This window comes from Ambystoma mexicanum, chromosome 10 (genome assembly GCF_040938575.1).
Source record: "Ambystoma mexicanum isolate Mex_15411 chromosome 10, UKY_AmexF1_1, whole genome shotgun sequence".
Taxonomy (NCBI): domain Eukaryota; kingdom Metazoa; phylum Chordata; class Amphibia; order Caudata; family Ambystomatidae; genus Ambystoma; species Ambystoma mexicanum.
Genome location: NC_090932.1, coordinates 1,430,860,804 through 1,430,875,721, shown reverse-complemented (window position 1 = coordinate 1,430,875,721; position 14,918 = coordinate 1,430,860,804).

The window sequence follows — 14,918 nt, the reverse complement described above, 5'->3', positions numbered from 1 at the left end:
GGCCACCTTGACAACTGCAGCCCAGCCGGAGGAGGACGTGCAGGCAGCAAGAGCCAGGGCGCAGGCACAGGCACAGCAGCAGCAACATGGTGGGAGCAATGATGGCTCGGGCCCTTCAACATCGGAGGGGCAGGCATCGGCGATAGTGCAGGAGGACCCCGGATTTCAAGTGTCTTACGTGTGGCAGCAGTTGGGCCACATCATAGATGCAGAGCGGCAGCGAGCGGAAGGGGCACGGCTCACAATGGTCAGGGCGGAGAACTCCATGCGGAGGGCCCTGAGGCGGGCCGAGTGCCTCGAGGCAAATCGCAGGGAGTTGGAGGTGAACACATCGTCGTCCCTGTGAACCCTCGGGGCCATGGAAGAGGACCACCTCCAGGACATTGAGCGGGAGTTCGATGATGCCCTGGCCCGGGACATCAATAAGTGAGCCGTCGGACTAGCCCGCTGCCATTGTAAATAGTTAGATAGTGTTAGGTTTCCTTTCTGTTTTTTTTATTTTGGGCCGCTTGGACAATGCACCACATTTTTGTATATAGTTCATTATTAGGTAGGTCTTTTTTGTAGGTTTCATTTCATTTTTTGGGCTCATGGACCCTTGATTGGTGATTTGTATATAGTTGAACAGTGGATGTTTCTCGTTTTTATTTTTATTTCACCATGGCGCAATGGATTTCATATATTTTTTTTTCCCTTGGATTTGCTTTGTTGGACTGAGACTTTGGACAAATTTTCATTTGAAGTTTTTTGGATTCTGAGTTCATATTTTTTTATTTTTTTCCTGACATGCTGCATTTTATTTCTTCAATACATTCATGTTGTGTTCAATACATTTTTGTTTCATACTTCTATGTGTGGTATTCTCTCATTGGTTTCATGCATGTCATGATATGGGTTTTCACATTCACTTGCACCCATTGTGTGTGTGTGATGGACATGTGTTCATGTACATACTTGCCATTCGGGTTGTATCATGTAATTGCCATTTCTCTGTGGGTGGATGCAATACTTGTTTGGGTCTTTGGGCTAGGCTGGGGTGGGGTGTGGTGTGGTGTGGTGTGGGTGGCCATGAGGCCCATGATTGAGGATCGTCATGACGTGGGTGCTGGGGGACATGAGTGGGGGCCTGCTGGCTGGTGCCCCTGACTGCTGGGGGGTGGGGGTGCTAGGGGACATGTGTGGGGGCCTGCTGGCAGGTGCCCCTGACTGCTGGGGGTGGGGGTGCTGGGGAACATGTGTGGGGGCCTGCTGGCAGGTGCCCCTGACTGCTGGGCGGTGGGGGTGCTGGGGGACATGAGTGGGGGCCTGCTGGCAGGTGCCCCTGACTGCTGGGGTGTGGGGTGCTGGGGGACATGTGTGGGACATGAGTGGGGGCCTGCTGGCAGGTACCCCTGACTGCTGGGGGGTGGGGGTGCTGTAGCACATGAGTGGGGGCCTGCTGGCAGGTGTCCCTGACTGCTGGGGTGTGGGGGTGCTGGGGGACATGTGTGGGGGCCTGCTGGCAGGTGCCCCAGACTGCTGGGGGGTGGGGGTGCTGGGGAACATGTGTGGGGGCCTGCTGGCAGGTGCCTCTGACTGCTGGGGGGGTGGGGGTGCTGGGGACATGAGTGGGGGCCTGCTGGCAGGTGCCCCTGACTGCTGGGGGGTGGGGGTGCTGGGGGACATGGATGGGACATGACTGGGGGCCTGCTGGCAGGTGCCCCTGACTGCTGGGGGGTGGGGGTGCTGGGGACGTGAGTGGGGCCCTGCTGACAGGTGCCCCTGACTGCTGGGGGGTGGGGGTGCTGGGGGACATGTGTGGGACATGACTGGGGGCCTGCTGGCAGGTGCCCCTGACTGCTGGGGGGTGGGGGTGCTGGGGACATGAGTGGGGCCCTGCTGACAGGTGCCCCTGACTGCTGGGGGGTGGGGGTGCTGGGGGACATGTGTGGGACATGAGTGGGGGCCTGCTGTCAGGTGCCCCTGACTGCTGGGGGGTGGGGGTGCTGTGGGACATGAGTGGGGGCCTGCTGGCATGGCGCACGGGGAGGGGTTGGGGGCATAACTGGTGCTGCTGCAGGGTCGCTGCGCCACTCTGCACCACAGCTGGTTTTGGAAACTAAAATCCATGAATACGCTGTGCACGGAAAAGGATTTTAGCGCACGCGGCTGGTGCAGAAATTCACACGCGCACACTGTGCGCCAGCCGCGTGCGCCACTTGTGCGCTGAATTCTATGAATTACCCTCATTATGTGGAGGGCAGTCTACGACATGTTCTACAAGATTCTTGTATAACTGTGCTGCACCTAAAACAGCCCATGAGGCTGCAGAGGAGTGCATTTTCCCCAACTTCATCTGAAAAAGCTACTTTTCTTACTTCCTCTCCCCTAGGGTGTTCCCTAACATGTAGCCTGGACCAATCATGTTCTGCTAAAAGGCCATATTGTGTTACATGCAATTTAGACCAACATCGTGCTTCTATTTCCTTTGCATGTTCCCCTTCAAGTTGGATTGTAACTATATACACATTATTGTCCTCAACCACTTCTCCTGTGAGTGTAAAACCTCCACCTTTTAGTAGTAGAAATGTGATATAACAGCTTCTTGTGTCTTTCTTTGAATACGAATCTTGACACCAGCACTGCAGTTCGGAAATCATTCATAAACTAGCATATGGGGATATAGAGTACAATAGAAATGGCACTAAATTACTGAGTGAAAGCGCAGCTCGAACCTCTGACCAGAAATTGGGGGACATTAATAATTATTACCAATACAAATCAAAAAAGGTTAGGGCTTTTACACACTTGCCAGATAGTAATTCTTCACAAATGTATCATTTGTGATAGGGAATTACTGGCAATGAAGGATATGTTTACTCCAGACTGAAGACACTATCCGGAACGTTCCACAGAACACATTACCATTTGAACCTACCATAAAAACGTGGGCTTACTAAAAAACAATATGTGCCCCAATCAGTCACATGCCAGATTTGTTATAGTTCTTTCTCATTTTAGGTTCATGGTTACTTCCAGACCCCGCAACAGGAATCAAATGCAGATGCATTATTACGATTTAGAAACAAGGCAACCTATTCAAAGAAACAGAGCAGCTGATTCTGAAACAAAGGAACATAAAGCAGCCATGTGAATAGTCGCATCGTTGGAGCTGGAATCGCTTGCACATACTAGTATACAGGAAGTAGATGTTTCAGAATGGATATGTGCTGAACCAAATATATCTATAATCAATTGTTATTGTTTCATGGGGAAAATCTGTTTTTTTCATTCAGCACAGACTACAATAATGGCATGCCATGATGTTCTGATGCAGCACTTGTAGGTTATCCTGGCATACTCAGAACTATGTAAGTACATTCCTAATCACTTTGGAAGAACGTGATGAAAACACGCATTAAGAACTTTGTGAACTCTTGTAGTTTGGACAGCATCTAAACATGTAAATAAAGCATCCGCCTATTTATTTACAATATCAAGTTAGAATTCGGAAGGATGTCTGTGTAATTTAATTGTCGAGATTGAAGAGTCTTTACATCTTTTTTGTTTTAATGTTTTTATTTATTTTTTGGGTTGCTTTGGTTTAGCTTATCCCTCATTTACGTGTCTTTGCTAATGGGATGGAAGTTGTTCATGATCTATAGTTGTTTTTTTTTCTGTTTTTGTTGTAACTGTTGTTCCATGTATTTTGTATATGTGGTTGTTATTCAGGACTCTGATGCAGCTCAGTATTTTGCTCCCACCGATACAAATTGTCAAACTGACTAGGAAATAGTGTATGGGGCAGACAAACACGTGCCAAACCCTGTTAAGCTCTCTGCGACAGGCTGTGTGTAGCATGGCTATTCATATTTAAATACAAAAATAGCAATGGTAATGAAAGCCCAGGCAACCTTGAAAGGGGAGAAAAAATGCACAGACGTATATGCTGGGATGATATGCAACTGCTGTCCTCGTTTGACAAAAGAGAGGCCTCGAGGTGAAAGTCCTATGGGACATACAAATAATGTGCACTTGTCCTATTAAATGCATAGTAAAAGAAGCCCAGTCTGTAATAATCTGTAACCTGCATCTGAAATATAAAATTGCAATAATATTCGCTCCTACCACTGTAGTGTACCCTGTAAGGTTGCACATTACGAATTCAACGCAGCAGTGCGGTATGCTAATTTCTCTTCATGTTAGCTGTGGCCAATTATCGCAGTGCAATGGCATGACCAAGCCGGGTCTCCGTAGAATACAGCGTTCATGCATTATACATATGGAACCATTTTAGGTCATCTTCACTAGTGTCTGGCAGCGTAGGGCAACATAATGAATTTCCAAGCTTAGAAAAACTGACACTTTGACACTAGATTCTGTATTTAAGCTTGCTGGCAGTCTTTCATCAAAAAGCATTGTTTCTGCAACCGGTCTGCGGGTGCGCATGCAGACAGGTCCAGCAGCACAGAAGCAACTTTTCTAATCGTTGGAGTTCCTACTTTATGCGCACATTGTATGCATGGTTTATTTCTTGGCGAAAAGCATGTATTAATATGGACTTGTTCAGAGTGGTGTGCATTGCTGAATATGGCTCTGGGCCACCATACCCTCAAATAACAATGCAAGCGTTTCACTTTATTAAACGGTCTCGCGTCCAAAGATTCACAGCACCCAAACATTGAATTCCAATGGAATATTTCACACGTTATGGCGAAATGAAATGGACTGTGAATTAATGAACAGCATGGCATCCTGCCACCATCAAAACACAGACTAAGCTGAATATATCCAAGGCAGTGGCTCTGAATGAATATTTGCAATACTTCACATGTAGTTTGAAAGAGATGTGTGACACAATGTATGAAGGCCATTTACAGTTCAGAGTTTAGGGCCCTTTAGAAACGTGCATTTAATAGATGGGATCACACAGAATAACTCCCAGTCCAAATAACCAAACCAACTCAGGAAGATGGCAAAGTACTGTTTTATTAACAATTATCTAAAGCAGGGAGTTACAACAAACATCAACGGACAGACGCTCGAGTTCTCTCATCGATCATTTTACAAAACAAAGGTTATATACCAAAATAGAGGTGACATCATACTACGTGTCAAATAATGAAAAAACTACTAAAGATCGGGATTGTCTTAAGGGGAAAATCTAAGTAAATTATCTATAGGAACTGGGATTGTGATTGGCTGCCCACTGTCAGGTGGACAACATATGCCTACCTCTAAAACATGTCCTCTTCAGAAACATTAGATACACAGTTTCCCATTGGTGTAAGGACCACTACAATTGGTTGGCAGGTTTGTGTCATGTTTGGAACATTTGGTTCAATTAACAGCACGTAAACCCAGACCCAGGTGCAAGGAGATAGGGCATGACACTACCTCCCCACCCAATTAGCCCAGCATCTCTCATCACCCAAGCATTCTGCCATGAAGATTGCCTTTGAACTTGGCGCTGCAAAAGTATCCTTGTCTTCAGAATACATGGGAGTGTTTGCACTCAGTATCGTGTTCTGGGACTCCAAGTCCAAACTCTCTTTTCATCCTTGGCTCACGTGACAGGAGCTCACGATTTGATCCATTTTGCAGGTTTTAAATGTCTTAAATGAATAAAACTTGGCACTCTTGTTTTTCTTTCTTTGCACCTAACAAGTGAGCATTCATCCTTTGCACGTTCGCTCCTTTCCAGAAAAGATTGTTGACCTTGGCTGCTTCAGTCTTGACTCCAGGCCAGACAACCTCGCCTTGCAGCTCCACGATTCAGTTTATTCTTCCTCCGACACAGTTTTACCTTTCTTCTTTAGGAGTCTTAGCTTACTAAATTCACGATACCGACGTCCAACTTCTATAAAATGGTGGCTTTGCCTGCATTCTATGCACTACGTATAGCCATCTTCTATTATGACTCATTATACTTGCATTTCTGCATCTGTACAGTTATTGAATGGTTGATTCTCTGTAGCACTTTGTGTATGTGTAATCTTTTTTGTATTTAAAGGTTCTCTTGATTCTCCACTTCGTCTTTAGTTTCTGTAGGATTCATACATCCTCTCCAGCCAGTATCGCGGGATGTCACTAACTTCTTTCTTTGCTCTTTTTCATATTCCATCAGGAATCTCCTTAGATTGTCATCACTTCAGGGATACATTCGGTAGGGTTGTCTCAACGGGTATCTTCTTTCAAACACATGCTGTGGTATTGGCACAACTGCTGGTGTCAAACACGGCACAATATTAGATCGCCAACACGTAGGGGGTAGGTGCCAGGGTTTCCTGCAGAGGCATGTAGCTGCTCTTCAACATTTCACTCATAGCCATATCCAGGTTTTCATCCTAAGCCCACACAGTTATGATGACAATAAAAAAAAAGGCTGCAACATCTGTTTACAAACCTTACCTGTAAACAATATCTCTTATTACAATCAAGTTGTGGCATTCCCTTGATGCGATTCTGTGACTTCTTCCTTGACTCGTTATCCCTTTTAATATAGCCATGTTTCCTTCCCAAGCCCACAAGTCTATGATAATAAATGGAAGCCTGCAATATCTGTTTAAATACCTCACCTGTAAACAATATCTCTTATTACTGTCGAGTTGTGTCATTCCCTTTATGTGACTCAGTGACTTCCTCCTTGATTCTTTAACCCTTTTAATATAGCCCTAATATAGCCATGTTTCCTTCTCAAGCCCACAATTACAATAAATTGATTTCCGCAATATCTGTATACATACCTGTAAATAATGTTCTTATTCCGGTCAGGTTGTGACATTCATTAGCACCCGGACGGGTGGAGCCAGCCAATCAGATGGCTATGTAGCACCGGTACAAGCCCGCGTTCCAGGCTGCCTGTTGGCCAGCACCCCCCTCCGCCATCTTCCCCCCACCCTCTGTCGCATTTATTTTTTCTCCCCACCCCTACTTACCTTATATCGTCTGCGGCTGTTGCCACCTCCGCATCCGCTCCTTCCGCAGGCCACTATGGAAAGTGAAGAGAGGCTGGCCATCTTGGAAAAGGATTTTTCTTACTACAGTGGTGGGATGCCGCGCCCGTCATAGGAAGGAAAATCCTTTTTTTTAGCACCCTGGGTTACCGCTTTGGCAACCGGGGGTGCTAATCGCCTTCTGAAGAGGGAGTCAGGATCCTGGGACCAACCCACCTCCCATCCAGTTCATGACAAGACAGAAGGCCAGAAAATAAAACTGCAACCACACATTCTATTTTGGATGAATCCCAAATGCACCAACGATCGACAAAAAAACTGAGCGGTACCCACTCAGTCAGCCGTACAGACCAGGTGCGGTATAAATCTATCCATGTATGAGTGAAGAGCTGCAGGCCATGGTCAGAGACACCTATATGGACAGCCTGGACTAAGCACCAAGAAGCCATGTTGCTGATGTCATTAGATACACCACGACATAGCAGCGTTAAACATGAAGCACACATGCAATCCGCACTGTGAGGCACATACATGCACTCAAATACATGAAGAACATGAGCGCACAGTTCCATAGTTAGAGGACAGATACATATGCATAATGTCATTGCTTTTATTATTGTTTCCCATTGGCCAAATGCAGTAACGCATAAACTGCAAGTCACAAGAGATCCTGAGTGAGCTTGCTGATGCAGAAAGCCAGTAGTCACGTGGACCTACGGGAGAGCATATGGAACCTGATAACACCATATGTATAGCTAATTCATAGAGAATGTAGTATAACATGGAAAATGTAGAAACTGCATTATAAGGTGAATGAGAATTACAGCAGGCTTCACAGCATTGAGCAGGAGATGAGCCAAGCTGATTCAGGCTGCACAGGGAGCCAGACGCATGAGTCGAGGCCCACAGTTAAGGACAAGACATATGAAGGCATTCCAATCTCCAGGCAACAAAGGGACCAGCTGCAGAAAAAGGGAATAAATCCTCATAATTCGGAGCTGCAGAGCTCATTCTGGTGGTCTTTGGGCACGTAATGCACCTGCAGCAGATAATGGACAGTGATCGGTGGTGAGAAAGGGGAACAGATCCCAGGCAGCCAGACGCAAGCTGCAACAAGTATGCAACAAATGTGAATACTTGTTGCGACAAGCAGGACATGGTTTCATAAGGCAAAGGTGGTACACACAAGTTACAATACAGACACACAGTCTTTCGCATCACCTTGAAAAGATGCACAGTGAGCTGAGAAACATTTGGGGTCCCAGGTTTGGGGATATCAGCTCTAGCCAATCACAGTTTAGCATTCTAGGGGTGGGTAGCAATGGGTGAGAACCAATGGTGGGCCCACTACTCTGCAACAATGTAGTAAGTTAGATTTTGGAGAAGGAACAGGCCGGCAACCATAACATGTATATGTGCTCATATAGGTTATCATGCTCCCACACAGCTATAGGTTTGCTGGAGAAAGGCCCAAGTGATGATGGAGTAGTGACGTGTTTACAAGACAACACTGGCCTGCGCGCCATGTACTGTGTGACATGCTGGAATTTCCAGAGTTCTTGTATCGATCCCTGGTGATTTTGGCCGTAATAAACTGCAGTTTGAACTTGACATTGGCTGAGTCCTCCATGCATACTGAGGGAGGGAGTTGGGCCATCCAAGCCTGTGGACTTCCAGCATCGATCTGGCATACCTCAGAGTTTTCCCCAACAATTAATGTCATTACAGGGGAGACTCACTGTACCCCCCTGCTTTTTTACCCCATATTCTCCCCTCCCACAGCCCTTTGACCCCAACCCTAACCTTTAGCTAACCTTAACCACATGAATTGCCATTTTTATAATGTGAAGATGCAGGTGAAGTAAAGACATGAAGAAGTAAATATATGACAAATATTAAACATCTGGCGAAGTCAAGGTAGACTAAGTAAGTGTAGGGGAAGTTTTGGAGAGGGAGGCAAAGGAGGGATACTGTTATATGCAGATTGCAGAAAATTAACCTTCTGATCGCACTTAAAACAGAAGGATGATGTGACCACGATCGGAAAGCCAAAGATGTTCTGAATTGAAGAACGTAGTAGAATCAAACAAAAAAGCATACGCTGAGAACAAATGTTTAATAAAGGAGCCGTTTACAGATAAATACCAAGTCATTTTGCTGTATATTTTTGCTTTGGTTCTGGCATTAATCAATTAACCCTTGATTTTGCGAATTCAGCCAATGTATTTCACACCTATTTCAGTGTCCTATATGAATGGACTGGGGGAATTCCTTGAGATATCCAAGTCAATGCCCAAACTAGGATTGGATTTATGAACTCAACCACTTCGAAAGATCTCTCTAAGGGAAACTGCACTTGCCATAGGTCTGCAAAAGACAACTAAATCCCAAGTCCGATAAGATCCCAGCTGACCTACTTAAACAAGAACCAACTATCTAGATCCCCAATCTAGCATGATTTTTTAACTCTGTCATCAAGACATGCATACATGCTGACTGACCTAGTTACCTCCTTGATTCTACCAGCAACTTATATGGGAACATCCTATTGAATAGATCAGAAGAATGATGGACGATACCTCGATCATAAAACATTGCCAGGAAGAATTTTTCAGAAATCTGACAATGGTGGAAAAAGCTAGTAAGTTTGCATTGCTATTTCAAAAGTATTTGGCTTTGCTGCAGACATATGCTTTTAATTGAAATAAATCAGCATTTGATGAAGCGTCCAGATGCCAGTTATGACAAACTCTTTCTTAATATATTACATATGCTTCGCTTCTGAGGGAAATCATTAATCTATACGTAATATCTCAGCTGTGATCAGGTGGGGCACAGGAGGCGAGGAAAACCACCTTTTGCGGCTTCTTCTGTCTCTTCTTTCTCTTTTTCTGACTCAATAGACATGAAATAGCAGTGCCAATATCCTCGCTTGAGGAAGATGTTCCCAGTCTAAATGAGAGAACTGTGGCATTCTTCTTTTTCGAGACAAATGCTTCTATATCTAAAACACCCTCTAGCGATTTGACAACCTTCAAGAATTCTGTGACATTAAAATGATGGAAATGAACTCCAGAAACACTGCAATGATAATATGTGCCCCAGGGAATATGAAAGCATCCTTGTTTCAGCTGGAGAAATAAAAGAAGAAGTCTCAGCCTTTGATGAATTAGACCTATGTAGCAACAAGAAAGGGAAATGGTAAAATCATATTATCCTAAGTTATTTAATATTGGTACAAACCTGCCCTACCACACCAATATTTTCATATTCCACTCTTTATTGAGAAGACATTTGATGTCCTAGATGTACATCTAAATTGGCCATAACTGAAAATATATTTTTTAAATAATATTCCAGACCTCCCTAGATCTGTAGCAAACACTTATAGCACCTTGAATTGGACTTTATACCTGTAGAAAACAGAACTCACTTTACACATTTAAAGTTCTGGATTCAGCTCAGGTCATCACCATCTTTAGAGCCATTCAAGGGGATGGGGTGCTTAATTAATGTTCTAAATATAAAGGGGGTACATTGTCACATAGTAAAATCGGACTCTGAAATCGGTGGAACCATCCACCCTCTATTAACACACACACTTTAATGCTGTAAAAACATCTTTTTCTTATTGGAGTCTAGATAATGCAGTGCAGAGAAGCACCCAGAGTTCCTCAGTCCATGATTCCATGATTGGTAAACCTTACCAAGGACATGAGACTTACTTAGGCAACACATATTGAAAGGCTATGAGCAGCCTTTATGATAACATGTGCTGAATCATATTACCTTCAGCTTCAGTTCCAGTAACCTGAGATCCACAAATGACCGGCCATTGTCACCTTTGGGATGGGCAGCGACACTGCAGCATGTTCTGTTTACTCGGCAACTTGCTGCAAAAATGTAAAGCTTTGCCAAAGGTAATACACAGTTAGAGCACTTTTTTTTAAATGTAAAAACGTTTCCAATTCAACAGACTTGACTGATGTTTTGTATTTAGTGTCTAATTTCTTGCACAGGGCATGGTCATAGAGACAGACGTTTTAGAAAACTGCCATGATCAAACTATGGATGGTACTAATTAGATCTGAGATTGTAGTTCACTATTCTACACACTATATAGTATTATGAAAATGTGTTCTTTTTCAAGATTGTACTGTTATGTGTTCCGTAATAATTATGACTGTATTGCTTGTAGGAATGTTTGTCGAAATAAAGCAGGAATATGTTAATGATTTTATGTGTCAAATGTATTTATTTCAGTAAACCTAAGTAACAAAATAGGGAATTGGAAAGGTGGATGCAGATGGTCCTGCTGCGCCAGAAGAGCCATGAACAATAAGTAGAGGAGACCAGCTCTCAAGCAACATAAAAGCGTGGCAGCTCATTGCCAAGGATGACCTTCCGCTCGACTCCTGCTTCTGTAATTGCAGCCAATCGGATCACACCACCACTGGGGCCATCACGTTCCATAGCCAAAGCAACAGCGTTCCCAGTAAATGTCAAACACTCTTCTTTGATCATGTTAATGATTTTAAATTCCTTGTATTGTGGTGTGTATGTTATAACAACCCTTTATGTCCTGGTCCTTGTCCTATCCTTCGAATCCCTTCTTGTTTTTCAGAAACCTATCCTGTTCACGTTTTCATCACAAAGCTTGTGCAATATGGAGCAGCAGGTAACTCTTCAACACTTGCAAGCCAGAATATAGCCCTTCAAATCGGTTCTATTGACAACAGCAGGGTTCTGCGGTGACAGGGCTGGAGGGGAGTTTGCAGCTTTGTCTAAATTGGCTATCTGAGGTCACTGAGAACCTTTAAGGAATCCTGAAAGTGAGCACTCCACTATCTTTTGGTCGTCTTCTGTGCTGATGGTGAATCTCTGCAGATTATCTGTTTATTCACTGCTTTGCACACAGTTTCAGATTCCCCAAACCGCTGAAACGTGGAACCGGGTGGCCTAAATCTGTTTAATGATAAGGATCACTAGAGGGCAATTCTTACTAAAGGTTCCTGGAGTAGCAGTTATAAGAAGCTGCAAGTGTTACATCGCATGTACCAGGAACCGCCACATGGCCATCCTTCCACAAAGTGTTTCATGTATCTGTGTCTTTTGGAACATTTGGTGAACATAGAGCTTGCATTGTCCTGCGAGCTGCATTAGCACACTAGAGACTGCTGAGCAGCCCCTGAGCAGGTTGACTTCCACAAGGCTGACAGACGACCCCTCTCAGTAACGCACAGATCAGTGTAGAGGGCACTCTGTGAAATGCTGAGCATCTGCTGGCAATGGGACCGACCATTGCTAATATGCATGTCTATTGTGCGCTCCATTGTCTCCCAAGAATATATCACATTTACACCAAATGGAGAGATTGCATACATACTCTAGAGCACAATATTGTTGCATGTGGTTAGAAAATATAGAAACATATCTCTAAAATGTGCTTGATGTAACCAATGTAGTTAATATGTAATTCGAGTTAAGTAAAATACAAGCAATATTAACTGATGGTTATCGTACAGTTGGAGGTACATCTCCCACTTTATCTGGAAAAAAAATCATTGGATTCACAACGTCAGAATTAACCCTCATGGTAAATCGTCGAAATCAACTGGATATGCATGGACTCGAAAAATAGGGTTTTACAATTCTGTATCACCACTTGTAATCTAAAGGTCTTTCTCCATCACCATTGGCCATCTGCCTGTACCTTCAGAGTGTGAGGGTTGAGGTAAGTGGTGCATAGGACAGAATGTCAGAGGCTCGGGTTTGGCAGTGTGCAGAACCGATCCAAGGGGTCGGAGTTCAGGCCTCAGGCCCCAGCCAGTGGGTAATAGCACAATTCTGGGCCCTATGTTTGGCTCGGTTGCTCTTTCCGGAGTGATAATGTTAATTAATTAGGTGCAAGGGTTTAAGACAATCCCGCAAAAGGTAAGTGCAGAAAATGAACAGTCACATCCCACGTAAAGCTAATATGAAAGTAATTCCTCAATATCTTATTATGGAAAGTGGTGCAACTATAAGAAACATATGTCCGGAGAGTGAAGTTCCTATGTGGTAATATGCCAAATGATCTGGCTAACGAATGGCATATTTTTTTTTTTTTTATCAGCGGTGGCTATTTCCCAGGATACTGTCTTGGATACCTAAAGATCTACACTGCATATTTTCTCATCCATAAAAGAAGATATGGGTATATACTATGGCCATTAAAATCAGTGTGCGTATTTCCATCCGTGTACCCAGAAAGAAAAATAGTTCACTGTCATGTTTCTACTGTTGATGTTGATGCAGTACATTACTTTATGCACCATGTTCCCGCTCCCTTTCGCTCGCCTCGACTCTTTTCCAACTCAACCAACTTGAGGGGTGCTTCTCTGTGCTGCTCTCCCTCATTCCACAACCTTACCCGAGCCTCTCCCACCCTTTTGACTGCTCACTCCCCTCACAAAAGCATGCTCTTCCTCATTCCTGGTCCATCCCATTCCCTCCGCAGCAGTGTCTCCCATTATGTTCTAGGTGAGTGGGTACGCGTGCATTCAGAGAGCACTCCACTGTCACACCAAGACTTTGCTTTTAAGATTTTGTATTTGTATTTGTTTTATTTGTAACACACACCTTCAGGCCAGGAGGCATCAGGGTGCAACTTTAGACATGGTTACATAACCATACAGTTACATATATTCAAAACATTAAACAGTCAACAGTATTCAGGGCATACAGCAATATACATATTTACAGAAAGTAGATTAGGGCAGGCGTTTCCAGGGGCAGGTCCGGAAGTCAAGGCTGGTTGAAGAGCCAGGCTTTGGTTTTAGATTTGAAGGCACTAAAGCATTCTTCAGATCTGATGGTGAGGGGGAGGGCATTCCAAAGCTTGGACGCTAGGACGGGGAAGCTAGATCCACCCGCCTTTTGTAGTTTGAACCTAGGAATGGTTAGACAGTGGGTCTGACCCGTTCTTTGCGGGCGGGGAGGCACGTGTCGGGATAGCCGGCTGCAGAGGTATGGTGGGGCTTGGTTGGCTAGGCATTTGTGGGTGAGGCCTAACAGTGAAATTCTCTGTTTGACTGGTAGCCAGTGTAGGTTGGATCTGGATTCCGAGAAGTGGTGGTTTCGTGGGATGTTTAGGGCTGCTCTGATGGCGTTATTCTGGGTGATTTGCAGTTTTTTCAGATTCTCTTGGCTAGTTCCAAGGTAGAGGGTACTCCCATAGTCAATTTTGGCCATGATGAGAGTTCTGGCCAAAGTGACCGTGTTAGGGGTGGTCAGAAATGGCCTGCAAGCTGCAATGAGTTTGCAGGTGTATGCTGAGGAGGATCTAACTGCATTTGTTTGTCGGGATAGGGATAGGGTGGCGTCAAGATAGACGCCTAGGGTTTTGGTGTCTTTCGAAAACTTGGATGGTGTTGCCATCGATGATAAACGATTGGTAGGATGGCTCAAGTTTACTAAGGCGTTGCGTAGTGCCCAAGATGAGGAGCTCAGTCTTGTCATCGTTAAGGCATAACTGGTGTTTTTCCATCCAGGCTTGGATGACCAGGTAGACCTCGTTCAGGACCTTAGTGTCAGCCAAGTAGTCTCCAGTGATGGGAATGAGTATCTGGGTGTCGTCAGCATAATTCGTATAGGAGACACCCAGATAGTCAAGTACATCAAAGAGTGGTTTTGTAAAAACGTTGTAGAGCGTTGGCGACACACAAGAGCCCTGGGGGACGCCGCAGTGAATCGGGGAAGGATCTGCAGCTGCAGATTGAGTGAAGACCCGCATAGATCCATTACTCAAGAATGGTTTGGTCCAGGCTGTAGCTGATGGTGAGAAATGGGCAGCCGAGTGAAGATGCTTGCATAGGATTTGGTGATTGACCAAATCGAAGGCCGCAGAGAGGTCAAGTAGAAGTAGTAAGGCAAGTTTGCCGTTGTCCTTTAGCACTTTAATTTGGGTTTTTAATTAAGTCTAGTAGACCTGTCTCTGTTCCG